Source organism: Lathamus discolor, chromosome 7, assembly GCF_037157495.1.
Source record: "Lathamus discolor isolate bLatDis1 chromosome 7, bLatDis1.hap1, whole genome shotgun sequence".
NCBI classification, from domain to species: Eukaryota; Metazoa; Chordata; class Aves; order Psittaciformes; family Psittacidae; genus Lathamus; species Lathamus discolor.
The window spans coordinates 20618440-20638496 of NC_088890.1; positions in this window are offsets into that span (position 1 = coordinate 20618440).

Consider the following 20057-nt stretch of genomic DNA (forward strand, 5'->3'; position numbering starts at 1 on the left):
TAGCAAAAGGTTTTGCATTACTTTTGAGAGGAGGATCTAATTATAAAGCACAACTTATGGAAGTAGCTAAAGAAACATTTTTGGGGGAATAGGTGATATTTGTCCTGACTAAAATGCTGTGGTGCAACACTTCACCCATTTAAGTATTGGCTTTATATAGCTTGCTTTTTTTTCTTTTTTTTTTTTTTAACTAGTTATACTAATTTAACACTTAAGCACCAGTGTGAACAATTTTACTGCATGTTTTTTTTTTTTTTAGTATATTTGTTGAAACTTAGAAGAGTTGTGGGGCTGTTTGCTGCAGGCTGCTATAAATGACAAGTTGTATGGTCAGCAGACAAGCTGTGGTTAGCAAGCAATCTGATTTGGTAGCTGACAAAGAAAGGTGCTATTGGTAGCTGGTATTGCTTGACTAGTTCTTTCTGTCACCACTTAGAAAGCTTAGTGAGAAAGCTTTCAAATATCTACACTCACTCAGTAATGAAGTTCATTTTCCAAGCTCTATTTACCTTCTTTACAGCTACCTGCAAACTCAAGAAAAGAGATCTGTAATTCTCCATCACTGGTTTTATTAGAGATCAGAAGAGAGCTGGACAACAATGACACCATTAGAATCATCTGGAGAAAAGCATGAGTAAAGAGAAGGTATAAATACGTTTAACAGAGATAAAGTGTTATAAATTATTAGTTAATAAGGAAGACACCCCTCCCTCCCCACCATCCTAGCATGCCTTTGAATTGTATCCAGGAGCTTAACTGAATTGAAATTGGTCAGTGCTAAGTAAAAGGATGTCATGCTTCTGAGAAGTTACTGAGTTTGCAATACTTACTTGCTTGGGAGTCTTAAATCCTGAGCTCTAAAAAATAGGTAACTTTTATTCTATCTTCTTAATGTAAGCTTAATTTCATGAAATAAAAACAGAAGGAAAAGGTCATTAAGTATATTTTAATGGGTGGTATTGACCTAGGATGCACTTATTCTAATAAATAAGTAAAGCTGGCTTGAAAATGAATGGACTGATATCCATTCAGAAGAAAGTTATACTGTTGCCTGATACTTAAAATTAAGGTAACAAAGCAAACTCTTGAGGGGGAATGACATCTGAAGCAATTTTTCTTGAATATTTGTGTATTAGAGAAAATCTAGGGAGCAATGTTGTTGCAGTATTGTGGAGTTGTCCATCTCAATCTTTAACTCACCAGCCCAAAACTTCTTTTTGAGGTTTTCAAGGTGGATTTTGTAGGTGTAACTTAAAGGTCCAATCTTCTAACTTTTCTGCAACTGTGTTCTTTGGTTTATTTCCTTAGCTGGCTCTAAGGTATTTTAGGTGGTATCAGAAGGTTTTTTCTTGTATCTCTTACTGACGTTTCAATTGGTTTTGTTTCCAGTAGTGCAGTTAGTTTTGAGACTAATAAATAGCTTGTGAACTGGCACAAAAGTCTGAGAGGCTCTGAAGAGCTTACCTGAAAGTTCATGTAAAGTTTTCTTATGTCTCATACTGATTTTGAACTTGGCCTCTAATCTGTTTCTCAGTCTAACTTTTGCTTTGCTAACTTTAGTAAGAAAATCTATAAACACCAGAAGGTCTTAAGTTTCATTTACACTTTCAGCCAGCACTGCTGTTGAAGGGAGCAGTTTTCTTCTAGCTGCTTGTATCAGTGTAGGTGGTTTTGTGGCTGCATATCAGAACAGATTGGAGAACTGATGTAGCTTAAAACTGATCTTTCTAAGTAGTCTAGTTTTAAGCAGGTCACCAGTGTGCTTTACCACACATGCTTGTGCTGGTACAAGCAAGAGATGATGAGATTTCTTCTTATTTTGACAGTGTTGGTTCAAAAGATACTCGGTACTCGGGATTTGTTTTTTTAATAAGATTTTCACGCTTAGAGTCTTGGCTGTGATTGATTCCATGCATTAAAGTTATGTAACGAGGGGTACAATATTCTGTATGTCACACGGTTGTCTTCTGCTTTCATTTCTTCTTTTTCAGTCAAGTATGTTTGAATGCTGACTGCAGTATATTTCTCATGAGGGAGCACGACAGGAGTCTGATCTTAAGCCTTCATTTGGTTTTGTCACTAGCAATAAAACACATACTTTGAATGGCCCCCATGTAACTAGAAAGCTTATCTCCAAGTGTAGGTCTATGTTCCTACTTTGCCACTATGTTCTCTAGCTTGATAGAGTGGAGTCTCACAGAAGTTGACTTTGTTCAGTGTCTGAAGTCTAAGTGGTTTATGCCACTCAAAGTGTATGCTAAGCATCATGTTACAGAAAGTCTCAGTGTTGGATCTTCAGAGTCACCCTAATGCCAGCATCTTCAGCTAAAAATAATGATTTTCACTAATGACATGAAAATCTGAATGCTTATGGTTAATCCAGGAGCTGATGTGGCAGTTTGGAACTGGGCTCAGTTCCCCTGTGCACCTGTGTGTAGACCAGTGGCTCTTCCCCCCAGTGTCAAAAATGCTGTGGTCTGGGTGATGATACGCACCTCACTTGTGATAGTATTGCTTCCTGAGAGTAAGCTCATGTGGTTCTTTCCCTGCTTTTGCTTCCATGGAGATTCCACCATCAAAACTGACAACCCTGCATCCCCTAGTATTTCAGTAGTGAGGAATATCTCCTACTTTACAATAGCATGTGTCTGTTGGAGGTGGTAGCCTCTTATCATAGAGAAGCTACTCCTTCTGTGTAACCAGTGTAACTCTTCATAGAGTAATTCTTGTATGGTAGTAGCAGCAGCTGGAATCAGAAACTCTTTCATATTGGTCATTAGAAATTTCACTCTGTTTCTGCAGTTATGTTAAGTTCTATGTAATTTTTTATTACTGGTTTTATGTAAAGCATGGCTTATGTGAATTGCTGCTGGCGCAGCTGCACACACACTCGAATTGCCTCGCTGTTAGTATACACTGGCAGCTGAACACCACCAGATGTCCTCTGTTTCTGTATCGCACCCAAATTACCTCCTGGAAAGCCTCCTCTGGATTCTGCCCGAAAATACTGATGTTTAAGCAAACCAAGGGGGAGGGGAGCTACACGTGACATGACGACGGGACACACACCAACCTTATCGCTTAGTTGTGAAAAGACTGAGGCGTGAAGCCACTTGGAAGTGCTTAGGGAATGTGTGTTACTTGTTACAGTGTGTTTGTGGAGCTAGCCCCCCTTCCCGACCCTCTAAGCTTATTTACAAACATGTCATCTGTATCCAAGAGATTATTTTCCAACAAGAACAGAGAAGTAGCTGGATATTTCTAGGTGTTTCCTCCAGACCTGTTGCTGAATTCAGCTCAGCCATCACCACACAAAGGCTTTCCCTTTTCTTGCTAAGAAATTATTACCAGGCAACAGTTACGATCAATCAGTGCATGGCTTTTCGCTAGGCAACAATAGCAGTCAAGCTAATAGAAATAAAAATGAGCATAAAAGTTGGTTAAATACCAAAACTTCTAGCTTTTCTTCTCACCTTGGTTCTATTTGCTTGCTTGTTCTAGTCAGGAAGGGATTTTTGTGACAGATTGGCAATGTGCGAGAGAACATATTTTTACATGGCAACAGTAATCATTCTGTGGGATGCAGTGAAACATTGTGAGACAAAAATCGTGATGTGTTCCTGCAGGTGGTGTACTGCAGGCTGCTTCCCTTCAGGCCAGGCAGTGATTTTGTCTCCTGCAGCTTCTGAGCTAGGGAGAGCTGACCTCTGGATGAAGCCAAGTATCATGTACTGCCCGCAGAATCCTGTAGAAGCCAGGGGACTCTGTTTTGCAGAAGTGATCATTAGCACTGCCGTGCTTACTGGATACTTTAAACTACTATCCCACCTGAAAGCTTTTAGGGAAGTTGCACCTTATTTTCTGTTTGTATAGGAGTGATGAAGCAAAGCCACACTTCCCACCCCCACCCCCCACCCCCCCCCCCCCGTGGAGACATCAAGTGGCAACAACTTCGGGTGCTCCCTTGTGCCTTTGTAAGGTGGAAAAAATAGGGGTCGAGGTTATCCCCAGTTCAATGCATTCTATTTCAGCTCTGCGCTCCTGAATTATTAACAGCTCTGGCTCTGGAAAAAAATAACAGAACTCTAGCTGTATTCCCAGTGGCCCCCAACATAAGAAGGACATGGAGCTGTTGCAGCATGTCCAGAGGAGGCCATGAAAATGCTCTGAAGGACAGAACACTTCTTCTCTGGAGACAGACTGAGAGAAGTGGACTAATTCTGCCTGGAGAATGCTCCAGGAAGACCTTGGGGCAGCTCCTAGTGCCTAAAAGGGCTACAAGAAACCTGAAGAGGGGCTTTGGACAAGGGCCTGTAGGGACAGGCCAAGGGGAATGGCTTTAACCTGCCAGAGGGGAGACTGAGCTGAGCTCTTAGGCAGAAGCTCTTCCCTGTGAGGGTGCTGAGGCGCTGGCACAGGGTGCCCAGAGAAGCTGTGGCTGCCCCATCCCTGGCAGTGCTCAAGGCCAGGCTGGACACAGGGGCTCGGAGCAACCTGCTCTAGTGGAAGGTGTCCCTGCTGTGTCAGGGGGCTGGAACTGGATGACCTTTAAGGTCACAGAATCACAGAATCCCAAGGGTTGGAAGGGACCTCAAAAGATCATCTAGTCCAACCCCCCCGCAAGAGCAGGGTAACCTACAGTACATCACACAGGAACTTGTCCAGGCGGGCCTTGAAGATCTCCAGTGTAGGAGACTCCACAACACCCCTGGGCAACCTGTTCCAGTGCTCTGTCACTCTTACAGTAAAGAAGTTCTTCCTGATGTTAACGTGGAACTTCCTATGCTCCAGTTTACACCCATTGCCCCTTGTCCTATCACTGGATATCACTGAAAAAAGCCTAGCTCCATCATCCTGACACCTACCCTTTACATATTTGTAAACATTGATGAGGTCACCCCTCAGTCTCCTCCTCTCCAAGCTAAAGAGACCCAGCTCCCTCAGCCTCTCCTCATAAGGGAGATGTTCCACTCCCTTAATCATCTTTGTGGCTCTGCGCTGGACTCCTTCAAGCAATTCCCTGTCCTTCTTGAACAGAGGGGCCCAGAACTGGACGCAATATTCCAGATGCGGCCTCACCAAGGCTGAGTAGAGGGGGAGGAGAACCTCTCTTGACCTACTAACCACTCCCTTTCTAATGCACCCTAAGATGCCATTTGCCTTCTTGGCCACAAGAGCACATTGCTGGCTCATGGTCATCCTCCTATCCACCAGGACCCCCAGGTCCCTTTCCCCTTCGCTACTCTCCAGCAGGTCACCCCCCAACCTGTACTGGTCCATGGGGTTGTTCTTCCCCAGATGCAAGACTCTACACTTGCCCTTGTTAAATTTCATCAAGTTTCTCCCCGCCCAACTCTCCAGCCTGTCCAGGTCTCGCTGAATGGCAGCACAGTCCTCTGGTGTGTCAGCCACTCCTCCCAGTTTTGTGTCATCAGCAAACTTGCTGAGGGTGCACTCAGTTCCCTCATCCAGGTCATTGATGAAAATATTAAACAGCACCGGTCCCAGCACCGACCCCTGAGGAACTCCACTAGTCACAGACCTCCAGCTAGATTCTGCGCCATTGACCACAACTCTCTGCCTTCTTCCTTTCAACCAGTTCTCGATCCACCTCACTACTTGATCGTCAAGCCCACACTTCCTTAGCTTATCTATGAGGATGCTGTGGGAGACAGTATCAAATGCCTTACTGAAATCAAGAAAAACTACATCTACCACTCTACCATCATCCCTCCACCTAGTCACTTCCTCATAGAAGGCTATAAGGTTGGTCATACATGACTTCCCCCTCATAAAACCATGTTGGCTGTTCTTAATGACCCCCTCATCCTTGATATGCCTAGAGATGGAGTCAAGAATGAGTTGTTCCATCACCTTTCCAGGGATGGAAGTAAGGCTGACCGGTCTATAATTACCCGGGTCCTCCTTCTTGCCCTTCTTATAGACTGGTGTGACCTTTGCCATCCGCCAATCCTCAGGCACCTCTCCCGTTTCCCAGGTCTTACCAAAGATGATGGAGAGTGGCCTAGCAATGACCTCCGCCAGCTCCCTCAGCACCCGTGGGTGCATTCCATCCGGACCCATCGATTTACAGATGTCCAGATTGCATAGCTGATCCCTAACCCAATCCTCATCTACCAAAGCAAACTCCTCCTTTGTCCTGACTCCTTCTGGGGCTATAGAAATCCGAGGCCCTTGGGGAGAGTCTGCAGGAGTAAAGACAGAGGCAAAGAAGGCATTCAGCACCTCTGCCTTCTTTATATCCTCTGTCTCCAGGGCACCCACTTCGTTCAGCAGTGGGCCTATATTAGGTCCCTTCCAACCTAAACCATTCTAGGATTAACCTCCAGCAGTACCAGATGCTGGCTCACTAACAGCTTGGTTCATTGAAAGTAGTGAAGCAAATGATGAAATACCACCTGAAGATAACTTCAGAAACAAGTAATTTTGGTGGTCATAATGGTTTCAGTGTCAATGACTGTAAGAGTATGGGTCTCTATTGCCCTGAATTTTTATTTCATTTTTCAAGTATTTATAATTGTAATTGCCTGATTACCATATCATTTATTAAGGACTGGGTTTTTTTCCTGTGCTATCTGTAGATGGTAGTAAGTCATGTGAAATGTATTAAGCTACAGGTGCGATGATTTGAGGCTCTGCATGCTCACCATGTATTCTGGAGAAGTCCTTTAGCATTTCTGTGTGTTTCATTTGATGTATTTAATTTGATTTTTGTTAGCTATAGCTTAGCAGCATTTCATTGCAAAGCAGTTTGTGAAAGTGAGTGACATCTTGTAGTTTGCTGGTATTTGTGTGTTGGAGGAATGTTATTGTACAACAGCTTTAATTCAAGTGTGTTTATCTGCCTAAATTATTACTAATATCTTTATATCTGTTCATAAGCAAGGCAGCTATAGATTCAAAATAGGACATTGTTTATTATCCTAATAACTGTAGCCACTAAACTGCATATTCTCATCATCATCTGTTTCTAAAGCAGTATTAAAATTCTGTGCACACACACAGAGGAAAAAAGGATCATTAAGCAGAATAAACAGCAAGTGACACTGAAAAATACATTACAGTGATATTTTAAGCTAATGCTTGTGTGGGCTGTGTGAAAGCACAAAGAGTTTCTCCTACAATGCTGTTTGCATTTTTGCAACTGAACGAGTATTTTGTGCTGCTGCTTCCCTTTACCTGTCTGAGCAAGGTAAGGCCCTTCATGTCCTGAAGCAAGAGAGGGAGGAGAGCCAGGTGACAGGACTGCAAAATGGGGTAAAGAGGAGTGTAGACCTAGAAGATGACTGACACACAGTTGAGGACCATGTCCTCAAAATGTCATTTTAAGACAACTGACTTCATTTTCATAAAAGGTTGATCTTAATCAGGAAGATTTTTTTTTTCCCCCTCAAAAAGCCTTAGTTTATGTTCTTTATCCTTTCTAGGCTCTAGTCCAAGTGGAGGCTCAATGTTGTTATAAACAATCTCATTCCATAGATGAAAGGGCAAACTGTCATTCTAGTTCCTTGTTTATGAAAATATTCAATTGTATTCCATTGTTATCACTGGATCCTGGCTCGTCTTCCATTACCTAAACTGATGTATTTGGGATTGATTATAGTAGGAGATAAAATCAATGGAATTAATATTCTGTGAGAATTGGGGCTTTTCGTATTAACCATGGTTGATAGTGCCATGGCAATAATGCCAAAAACTGAGAATCTGTTTCTTGATGTTTTGTATCTAATTTTAGAAATTACCTGTGCATTTCACATGGCCTTTGATATCTGTAATGGAAATGAAATACATTCATAGGGCATTTTCATGTAGCTACTCAGTTCTGTAGAGTTAATGTTTCATTTCTTTCACCATAAATGCTGCTTCTTGGAGTGCCTAGGTAGATTTGTCTGAAAGGTCTGCAGTCCACAAAGGCAGTTCAGCCTGAGTAGTGGTTGTATTTACTCTCTTATTCTGCATCTAATTCCATAAGGCTTTGTTTTCCTTATTTAGTAGAATCTCAGAGGGTTTGAACTCCTTTGCAGAGCAGCAATTATAAGCTAGAACTCTTCTGTAGTGAATATTTTTCTTCTGGTCTCTCTTGTAGTTAGGAAATCTTTAAGACACTATGTTCTCCAAGCTGCTTCAGACTTCAGCGCACTCATGATTAGACAAATAGAAAAGAGAAGTGTCGTGGTTTAAACCCAACCACAAACCTCGTTCACTCACTCCCCCCCCCCCCTTCTTGCCCTCCCCCTGCTCCTGGAAGGACGAAGAGGAGAACCGAAAAGAATGCAACTCCCACGGGTTGAGATAAGAACAGTTCAGTAACTAAGGTATAACACAAATCACTGCTGCTACCACCAATAATAATAATGATAAAGGAAATAACAAGAGGAAAGAATACAACACCTCACCACCAGCCGACCAATAACTCGCCCCACTCCCCCCAGCAGAGCACCGACTGATACCTCCTCCAACCCTGCAGTCCCAACCCTTCCGGGTAACTCTCCGTTACCTCCTGGGCATGACGTGCTATGGTACGGAATACCTCTTTGGTCAGTTTGGGTCAGGTGTCCTGTCTCTGCTTCCTCCCAGCCTCCCCTCCTCCCTGGCAGAGCATGAGGCTCAGAAAGTCCTTGGCCAGACCAAACATTCGAGCAGCAACTGAAAACATCGGCGTTATCAGTACTGTTCCCAGGCCAAAAGATCAAAACACAGCACTGTACTAGCTCCTAAGAAGGAGAAAAATGACTGCTGCTGCTCAAACCAGGACAAGAAGCAGTTGAATTTTAATTCCTGTTAGAAAGGCGTTTCTCTTTGCTTAAAGGTTCGAAACTGCTGCAAAAATCCAGATGAGCTTATTGTGCCCTGGCCTTGCAGGCTGCCCTGTGGCTTTGCTGTAGAGAGGGAGGCACAGAAAGATGAACAGTCTACTGTCAGGGAAGTTTTCCTTACTTCTAGTTCTTAAACACTTGTTTATTTTGCAAAAATCCTGTGTTCCAAAGGGGAAATCCAGTGGAAAGAAGCAAACTGTGGATAAGCAATTAATTTCAAAACCAAATAAAAGATTTTTAAAGGCACTTGAAGTAGTTTTGTAATTTTTTCTGAACTCTAAAGCTAAAGCATTTGAAGTTGGTAACTTGAGTTTGAGCACCATTTGCATGATGCTCTACTGTCCCGATGTTTAGGATTAGTAAGAAACCATCAGAGAATCAGAACTTTGAAAACTGAAGGATCAGTATGCACATCAGCTTGGTCTGTTCAAGTGCACATGAAATGCTTTTTCTGTAACATAACTAATGTTTACTTATATACAGGGTTATTAAAGTGATAACTTTTAAGAGGCATACACTGTATTGCCTGGATTTTTGTCTTACATACACTTTATATTATCTATTCTTGTTCAGTTCTTTTCTAAAACTACTCTTGTTGGCTTAAACAAGTAATAGATTTGGAAGCAATATTTTTTCACAAGATTTAGGCACCTTTTCCTGCTGGGCTGGTACCTTGCTCTGCTTTAGTTTTGCCCAGTAACATGTAATTAATTCTTTCTAATTTATCTTTGTTCTAACTACATATTTGAGTGTCTGAAAATTGTCTTGATTCCCTTTTGTGTGTTAATAAAAATCAGAAAAATGGGGTCATAGCCTATTCTACCAAATCTCACTTTGTCAGAAATGAAAAGGGATGGCTTGCTTGTGTTTTGATTGCTCCAGAATTTTCTAAATGGAGATTTTTAGCTATTGTCTGTGGGTGTAAGTAGTCGTAGAGCTAAAGAAAACTGAAGACTAATTGAATAATACAGGCATATGAGTCCTGTGTCCAGTAAAACCACCTAAGTGGTAACATCATATTTCAGTTTAACCTGAAGTAGCAGTGACTATTCACGTGTTGTATGATGCAGAGAGCAAAAAGTCCCATTCTTTCTGCATTTTCTGTATTTCTTATTTAGTTCTCAAGCTATTGCTTTTTTCAGTTGGTGTTTTGTCAGAGCTAAACTACCAACTATGAACAGAAGCCTAGAAATGCAAGAAAGCTTTTGTTTAAGAAGAAAAAATCACAGTTGATGAACCTAGAATATAGCTCAGAAGAGTTGTTTTCCCAGCAACTTAAATCTACTGCTTTCTGGATATATGAAGTTTTGTATGTTTGCTCCAGCCATTGAATTCCTGAATGACCCAGGAATCCTTTGTTTTCAGGAGGGGCAGGGGCAAATTTGCTGGTCTTAGTTATCCATCTTATTTAGGGAAGAAATAGTTTTTGTACATGACATTGTTAATGGAAAAACAGGCGCTGAAAGTGGTTGTGTTAGTCACTGCTCCTAACTTGGCGCAGAAGGTTCCCACATTGAGTCAGGGAGATGTCAGGCTCATGTCTGGGTATTTTTAGTGCTTTTCTTAGGTTCTAATTAGCGATGTCTTAAAACACAGTTAAAATTCAGCTGATTTCTGGACTAGCTGCTTCTCTTATCTTTGTAGTGAGAATAACAAGTGGTTTTTTAGTAGAATACTGCATGTATTTGACTCCCTGTTGGAAGCACTTTCATCTCCTAATGATGTAGGTCAGCTTCTGTAAAGCTAAAAACATACGTGATGGCAGCTCTTGAAAGGGTCACTCTGTACTCTGATGCCAGAATTCAGAGGTATATGGGTGTTTCAGGAAACTAAGGCTGTTTCTGTAGCCTTTGGGAAAGGATGTGCAGCTCTGCTAACTCTTTACCACAGAATTCAGCTGTACGGAGGTTCATTAATGTTGTATGGCGTAATTATTCAATGCGTACATGGGCCAAAACCTTTGATACTTTGAGTTCAACCCATGGGAAGTTGCTGTTAACTTGCTTGGTTTTCCTCAGGTATGATTATATAGCCATCGTATGGCCAGATTTGATATTCTGATTCCTTCTTGGATTTTGGAGAGCAGATTTAAAGATTTGGTCAGGACTAGATTCCTGTCTCTACGCTTCAGTTATTTCAGTCTGCTTAGGGGCAATTGCTTCGGTTAAGGTTTCTGTTTCAGCATGCTGCCAACAGGTCTCCAGGATAGCTCTTTTTGACAGCCTTAATTACTAAGCAGAATGATTCCTGTGATAACTGAATAAAAGACATCTTTCATCTTTACAGGTACCCTGAAACTTAAAAAGTAGAACGGGGAGAATCCTGTACATATGTGTACTGGATCATTAAAGTGAATTGACACTGCTACTGTTTGTCCAGTGACTGGAATACATATTGCATGGAAGGTGACCAAGCTTGGCTCTGCAAGACCTGTCCAGATCATAACTAGCTCTTGATGTTTGCATATATATCCACAGAAAAAGCATTCCTATGAAATGCGTTCTTTTTTACATTTGCTATCAGTCTGTATAATTAATCTGATAATAAGCCATGTTGGGATGTATTTCTCAAGGTGGACGTATCTGCAGTTCATTGATAGAAGCACAGAAGTTCGTACTGCTACTTTGCGCATTCTGTTTCTGATCTCCAGCCATGTAGGAGGCTTAATTGTCAGATCTGTTTTTCTGATGTTTTCCAAAACAATTGAAATGCCATCACTTAAAACTCATGTTTTCAGAATAGAATGCACAGCCTCACAAAATGCTGTATTAACTGAGCAGTTCACCCACTTTAAGCCAGGTTTGTAAAGAATTCAAGGCAATTAACTTGGCTCAGATCTCACTTCTTTAGGACTCCACTATTCCAGAGCTGGAATCAATGTCAAGTGTTCCTGTTGACTTTGGGAGCTATAAAAAAAGTGAAAAATACTGTTTTCCTTACTTCTAACAACAGACTGATACTTATGACTGTTTAGGGCTGGATTTTAAAGCCCTCTGTGATTTGCAAAGATTTCATTTTTAGGTTTAAAAAATAGTATGTAGCTGAAGTAACCAAACACTAAAAGCACATTGGCAGTACAGGATACTTCGCAGCTTGGCTCCGAGTGCTTTTCTTACATGGTGATATGTGCAGAGATTCTCAGACAAAAATGAATCATGAAGCGAATGATTTTTTTGACTTACAGGCAGAACTGGGGGAAAAACAGAACTGCAAAATGCCAAGAAATGTTTTCACAGGACAAATAGAGGAAAGTATATTAGGTTGTCTTCAGCAGAAGACTCTTAATGTACTGTGGAAATCTCTGCCGCCTATAGCATGGCTCCTTTTGGTCTCATCTGAGCAGGTCCATCCCATCAGTTCCGTGTAGCCAAGAGTTTATCCTGCCTGCAATAGGAAGACCTGCTGAGGAGTGTGAGAGCTCAAGCATTTACACTACCTCTGGTTGTGGAAAACAAACTTTTTCCTGCTTGTGACATACCCTGTGGGCACCCAGTTGAAATCTAACCAGCTAGAAAACGACTAAAACATGAGAATCAGCTCATTGAGTGAGTCAGGTTCTTAATGCAGCTCTAGGATGAAGAATAATAAAACAATGTGTAAGAAAGAATACTTGTCTTATACTGAATTCATGAAAATGAAATAGTCAAAGTTCTGCAGATCAACTTGAGCATCTGTGGCATAACTAGAATTGAGAATGCAGTCAGATTCCCTTTTTATTCAAGTCTTGTTTTTCTTGCAGGTGGCAAAAGCTGATTTTGGATTCAGACAGACATAAACACAATTCCTGTCAAAAATTTACTGAGGGAAGAATGTTCACCTTTACTTCAATCAAATGTCCAGCATTGTTCATGTACATATCTTTCTGAGGGTAGTTTTCATTACATAAGGCTACCAGTGTTTTATTTCAGTACCCTCCTTTGGTGTTCCCCACCACCCCAACCCCCCCATCCTCTTCCTTCAATGTACCATTGCCCACCCTTCATCTCTCTAGCTTATTGCAAACTTCAGTTTCCTCTCAAGAATATAACTTTCCATATTTTACATTTCCATTTTCTACAAGCTCTGATAAATGCAGCCTCACCTCCCACATCTTGCACTGTAGATTTTGGCCATGTTCATCTTGAGCTGCGCTGGTTTCCTTGATGACCATCTGCACTGCACAAGGCAACCCAGAAACTCCATGCAGGGTGCTTAGGGGTGAGCCTGGCATTCCCTTGGATGAAGCACCAGCACTCCATCTGTTGGCCCCATCCTCACTGGTCACTTGGCTAATAGGGAAGGCAAAAGAAACAGTCACCTGCAGTTCTATGCATGAAAACAATTACTGGCTCTTCTTCATCTTCTCTTTAGTCTGAAGTAATTACACTCTTCTTTCTAGCAGCTGTGGACCATTTTGGAAGTGTGAGATATGGAGTGCAGGTGGACAATTCCTGTGGTTTCTCATGCCTTCACTCAGGGTGGCTGTTAGGAATCAGGCTAGTAAACATTCATAGGAAGCTGCCTTACATGAGGTTTCTGGTAACCTGCTGGTGAGTATATGAACAACACTTGCACTCTGAAAAAGTTCCCAGATTCAAAGTTCTTTTTGTCAAAATTACCACAGGATTCTCTGGATACTATTGATAACAAACTCTTTTGAAATATATGGGGGTGGTTAAGGTGATTGTGTGTTATGTTACAAAAACATAGCCATTTTATTTCTGGGTGGCTTTCAGTTACAGGTTTTAATCCTGATTTTATGGATTTTACCCCTGAAATAATGTCTATAGCCTCTAGCATCCAAAAATTTCAAATTATTTGCTTGTAGATAGTGAAGTTTTCTGTGGAATTCTAGATTGTTGTAATTTTCTGGCTATGGGATAATGACAGCACCCCCCCCATCTTCCCCAGTGTCAATACTGTATTTACTACATTTGAACAGTATCACACATTATGAATACTCAAAAAATACTCAGCAGAAACACTGTTTTTGACCTTTTTCCTTGTAGTCAGTCTACGTAACCCTTATTACAGCACATGATTTAATAATTAAAATGGTTCTCCTAAAGAAGTTCCCTTTCCTCACTGAATTTTAACAGGAAATTGGTGGCAATCAAATATCCTGAGCACTAAAAAGTTGTGAGAAATGTGTATTCTCTCAGGTTGGCTTTATACAAACAGTTCTACCTTTCGTTTTTGAAAAAATAAAGAAAACCCAACAAACTGTTCAAATTCAAAATCTGACGTTGTTCTAAATCTCATAATTTCCTTTATTCAAAAGGATATTGTGGAACTTCCTTAGGACTTTTCTTTACTGCCTAAGAACATATTATGACCAGCAGGTCAAAGGAGGTGATCCTGCCCCTCTACTCTGCTCTTGTGAGACCTCACCTGGAGCACTGTGTGCAGTTCTGGTGTCCTCAACATAAAAAGGACATGGAACTGCTGGAACAAGTCCAGAGGAGGCCACAAGGATGATCAGGGACTGGAGCACCTCCCGTATGAAGACAGGCTGAGGAAGTTTAGCCTGGAGAAGAGAAGGCTGCATGGGGACCTCATAGCAGCCTTCCAGTACCTGAAGGGGGCCTATAGGGATACTGGGGAGGGACTCTTCATCAGGGACTGTAGTGACAGGACAAGGGGTAATGGGTTCAAACTGAAACAGGGGAAGTTTAGATTGGATATAAGGAGGAAATTCTTTCCTGTTAGGGTGGTGAGGCACTGGAATGGGTTGCCCAGGGAGGTTGTGAGTGCTCCATCCCTGGCAGTGTTCAAGGCCAGGTTGGATGAAGCCTTGGGTGGGATGGTTTAGTGTGAGGTGTCCCTGCCCATGGCAGGGGGGTTGGAACTAGATGATCTTGAGGTCCTTTCCAACCCTATCTATTCTGTGATTCTATGATTAGTATGTGTAACCCATGTGGAGGTGGCAGCTTCAAGGCCTGGAGTTCACTAGGAGACAACCATGGGGTTTGTGCTACTGTGCTCCACTGAAAGTCACCACTGCCTTACTGACATACATGCATTCACTTCACTTTACCTAGCCTGACTGACATGAGAACAGGCTATTTCTTCTCATGTGTATGTATTGCCTAAAGTCACTGGAATACCATGAGTATTACTAATTACTCCCTTCAAGAAGTGCAAAATATAGTCTTGTCCTGTAAGATTATTTTCTAGTAAGAAATAAATTCAGAAATAATGTGCTGAGCAGCTATCAGATTTCAATATCAAGCTTATTTAAAGATACTATTGAAGGTGCCCATTGAAGTTGTCTTCAGATCTGATTTTTGCCTTCAGTTGCCATGTCTTGCTGATTCTTTTCTCTTAATTTGGTATGCTCAAAATGAGCTTGAAAAGAGTAATCAGTTCAGTTTTGCAGTTGTTTTCTTCATTTACTCAATTTGACCACTTGAGAGCTGTGTAAGTGAAATAATCTGTTCCTATAGCAACATATGTAGTCTGGAAGAGCTTCCATGTTGTATAGATTATTCTGAATCCTTAAAAACAAACAAGTTAAAAGCAAGAGGTAAGTTTAAAAAAAAAAAGTGAATGGATGGATATGAAGAATAGGGGTTCTGAGACAGCAGTACATAAGCAGTAAGAGGACATAGTTCCTGTTTGGAGTTAGAATGCCCTTTGTTAAGGTGCCCTTGCTTGTTTCTTGGCAAATGTTTCTGGAATCCCAAAGCTTGTCTGCCCTTACTGATAAGTGTGCCAAGCAGCTGAGGTTACAGAAGCAGTGTGTCTGACTTCATGAGGTTACAGCATGAACCACATAGTCAAATAGAGGGGTGTTGGCAAGAGGCTTTTTGTAGAGAATTTAAAGTCTCGTTGGTTGGTTGTGGGTTGGTTTGGGGTGTTTTTACTACTCCTTGTTGTAAGATGAACTTGGAGTGCTTACAAGTAGTAGGCTTTTCTGGTGAACAAAGCTGTGTATCTGATAGCTTCGTTCAATGAAACATGCAAGGAAAATCTCCATCTCTCTCATGTGCATCTTTGTTGTTCTACAATTGAGTGAACCTGATGAAGCCAAAAGGCAAAGGGTTGGAAGGGCTTTGTGAAAAAGAGCGCAAGCCAGAACTTCAAATAGAAGTGGAAACCCAGGCATCTCTAAATGCTGGGCTTGTGTCAGTGCCATTTTTAAAGTTTAATATAAACGCTGCAGCACCACTCACAGTTGACAAAACTATAGTTTGTGTTGAAAGCCGCATGAACTACTTTAGCAATACAATATGCCCAGGATGAGAAATAGAATGTATGGTTAACCTTTCAAAACCTGAGAGAAGACGATGGGTTTAGCATTTGTTAATCTCCAGTTTGATACTCACATATGGTATAACATATATAATCTGCTTTTCCTTCTAATGTGTTGAGGCAATCCTAAATTCAGTACTAACCAGAGATATAATTTGATGATGGACGTGAACTGGATTAACAGCGCTCTACTTATTGAAGGAAGAATATTTTGTGACTTGCTCATTCTCATGCCTTCCTCCCCCGTGATCCCACATCTCCTTTCCAGATTGGCTCTTGGAGTTGCCTAAAGGCAACCTAGGCTGAGTCAGTTCTATGGCCTGGCAGAGGGCAAGCTCTGAATGTCACTGCATCCATCAGCAGACAAGCACCAGACAGCCCTCAGGCAAGCAATACCGGTGACTGTGTTTGAGAGCCAGGAAAGCTGTACAGATGGGAGAGGAAAACAAAGTCTTCCTGTTTCAGGACAGCAAGGAGCTTATTTTGCTTTCTCTAGTAGAAGAGAATTCCAAATTGGTTTAGGGTTTCATTTCTGTCTGTTACAGTCTTCATCTTAAAAGCTGCTGATGTTTGCTGTATCGCATGTATCGATAATTTTTTATTTAGGACTTTTAAAGGAAAGTCATAAATTGGTGTGACTTGGGAAAAATCTCTTCCCTCATCCCTTCTCCCCTCTTCTCCCTGCCCCCTGAGCCTCTGCGTAATTCTCTAATAGTCTTGAGTCATACAGGAGACTCCTTCAATTTGATGTGTTCGTGACTGCTTTCAATGTGGTCCAGGAGTTAAATTCTTTGCTTGTGTACAGCATTTACAAGGACCATAGCTTATGACCACCTGCAGTAGCTGAATAACATGAGTTAATGCTAAAACAGACTTCATTTGGACTCCCCTTATCACTTACGAGTACTTTGGGTAATTGAAGTATAAATCCTATTTGTTATAGTGCAACTTCTTCTGTCTCAATTTGACTTCCTTTACCTTGTATGCCTTGTGTTCCCTGCCTGGACAAGCGTCTGCGTTATAATGGAATTTGTTAAAGCTAATTTAGTACTTTAAGAATAAAATTAGTGCTCCCTATTTTAAAGCAATATTAATGTGAATTTTAAAATTTTTAAAATGCAATTTAAAAATTGCAGTGCAACTTCAAAAGTTTAATTTATTGGGGGGGAATGATCTGTCCCTTGCTGGGTAATCCAGAAGCTCTGTTTTTCTGTCTTTTTTTTTTTCCTTAGAATGTGAAAACGAAGGCAGGATTTCTATTAAAAGTGAAATTTTCATTCTTTTATTTGTATTTCAATCTTGTTCTTAACAGGTAACACTGATTTCTTTAAAAAAAAAATCTTTGAAGATTGCTTTCTGGTAATTCATCTTGGTATCACATCCACCATACAGAGATAGACATCTTTGTCTACACTAGAAATTTCCAGAAAGAAGCCTGAGCCTAAACATAAAGCCAAACTGTAAAGCCTAATTTTTTTTAACAAGTAGAAATACATATCATATAATCACAGAATGGTTTGGGTTGGAAAGGAACTTATGATCATCCTGCTCCAACCCCCAGTCCACTGGCAAGGATGCCTCTCACTAGATCATGCTGCCCTGTCCAAGGGCTCTGTTCAATCTGGCCTTGAACACTGCCAGGGGTGGAGCATTCACCATTTCTTTGGGCAACCTGTTCCGGTGTCTCACCACTCTCACAGTAATGAACTTCTTCCTTATATCTAACCTGAACTTCCCCTGTTATTATACTATTCATGTGACAGCAAGTAAGACATCAAGTTGATAGCAGTGAAAAGAAAAATATCCAGTTCTTCATTTTGTCATGTCAAGCAGGGTAATAACACACAGACAAAAGTCACCGTCAATAGTTTGGGTTGGAAAGGACCTTAAAATCATTCCGTCCCTGCATGGGCAGGGACGCCTCACGCTAGAACATGTTGCCCGAGGCTCTGTCCAAGCAGGCCTTGAACAGTGCCAGGGATGGAGCACTCACCACTTCTTTGGGCAACCTGTTCCAGCACTTCACCACTCTCACAGTAAAGAACTTCTTCCTTATATCTAACCTGAATTCCCCCTGTTTCCATTTGAACCCATCACCCATTGTCCTATCACTACAGCCCCTGATGAAGAGTCCCTCTCCAGCATCCTTGTAGGCCCCTTTCAGACATGATACATCTCAGGGTTATGTTAGAAAATCAGCTGGGTTGGGAAACTTCAAATTTACTATGAATAATTTGCCTGCAATATTAATTTCAGTTACTAGCATCTAAGTTCTTCTAAACAGAACAAATACTTCCATACATCAGAAATCAGAAGTTTGCTTTCTCTTCAGTTTCTGTGTATAAGCTTTAGACAATACTAAATACTGTATCAACAGCAGCATGATCGTTATATTATTGGTCAATGTGCTCATACATCACTTGAAAGTATTCCTTTTAAGAGTGGGTAAATGGGTTTTAAATAAGGTAGGAGCATGGTTTTGGGGGAAGAAGGCTGTTGTTACTTGCTAGGAATTATGACGTATACAGCAGGATGATGTGCCTAGTTCTGAATAACTACTGGAACTTGGTTTGTAAAACTATCCTTAATATGTGACCTTGAACAAGAAGTTGCTCTTCTGTTTCCAAATGGGAATGCTGGGCAATGTCCGTAACCCTTGGCTTTTGTTTGCCCCAGATGTGAAGGGCAGTGGAACAAACAACTTTGCTTACCCCTTTGTAACTCCAAACAAGGTGTTGCAGTAAAATACTCTTTCATAGAATCATAGAATAGTTCGGGTTGGAAAGGACCTCAAGATCATCCAGTTCCAACCCCCTCCCATGGGCAGGGACACCTCACACTAAACCACCCCACCCAAGGCTTCATCCAACCTGGCCTTGAACACTGCCAGGGATGGAGCACTCACAACCTCCCTGGGCAACCCATTCCAGTGCCTCACCACCCTAGCAGGAAAGAATTTCCTCCTTAGATCCAATCTAAACTTCCCCTGTTTAAGTTTTAACCCGTTACCCCTTGTCCTGTCACTACAGTCCCTGACGAAGAGGCCCTCCCCAGCATCCCTATAGCCCTCCTTCAGGTACTGGAAGGCTGCTCTGAGGTCTCCACGCAGCCTTCTCTTCTCCAGGCTGAACAGCCCCAACTTCCTCAGCCTCTAATTCTTGATGTGAAGATAACTGGCTTGTAAACAGTGCTCTGTTTTGCATGGTATGGCACTGAAAGCTTTGGTCAAAGACAAGTTGCCTTATACAGGATTAAGCAAAGGGAAATGTCCTAAAGAACTTGTTAGCATGAATAGTGTTCTTGGCTTAATAAATTTGTCAAAGTAGCGTTGTGTCTGAAAACACAACCACATCCTTGAAGCCCCAGTTTTTTCCATCCTCCCCTCCTATGTTTGTCACTTGTGCTTTCTTTCCGCTGATGCTTGGCACGTATTTAATATCTCTCATTTGATGTGTCAGACAGTAAAAGCATTAAACATGTCTTGCATGCTACAGCAAATGTATTTTCCATTGTGCAATGCTTTCATTATTTTTCCAAGTAAACTGTGACAAGAGTACTGTAAAGGCACAATAGAAAACAGAATGTTCTCTTGAAATGTTTCAAGTAACTTGCACTCCTGTTTTCAGTAGGAATTTTGTTTTGTGCATTCTCATCCAGGTTTGTAAACCTGTATTGCAGACTACACAGATCAGTAAGTATTTTGGTATGCAGGTGATACTCAACTGCTTATAACTAGAATGAAACAAAACCCAAAGCTGCAGAAATTAAAGCAGAACTCTGGCCACTCTATAAGATCCAAGGAGAAAGACCGTAAGGACTGTACCTAGTAAATTTGAATCTTAAGGTGGTGGAATAGAGTATAGGGGCACTTCAAACACTCAGTTGTACATTCATATCCATTATGATGAGTACAGTGTAAGTTTCTGTTAGTAAACAATTTAACAGATAATAGTGGTTTTCATACTTGGTACAAGCTCTAGGTAAATA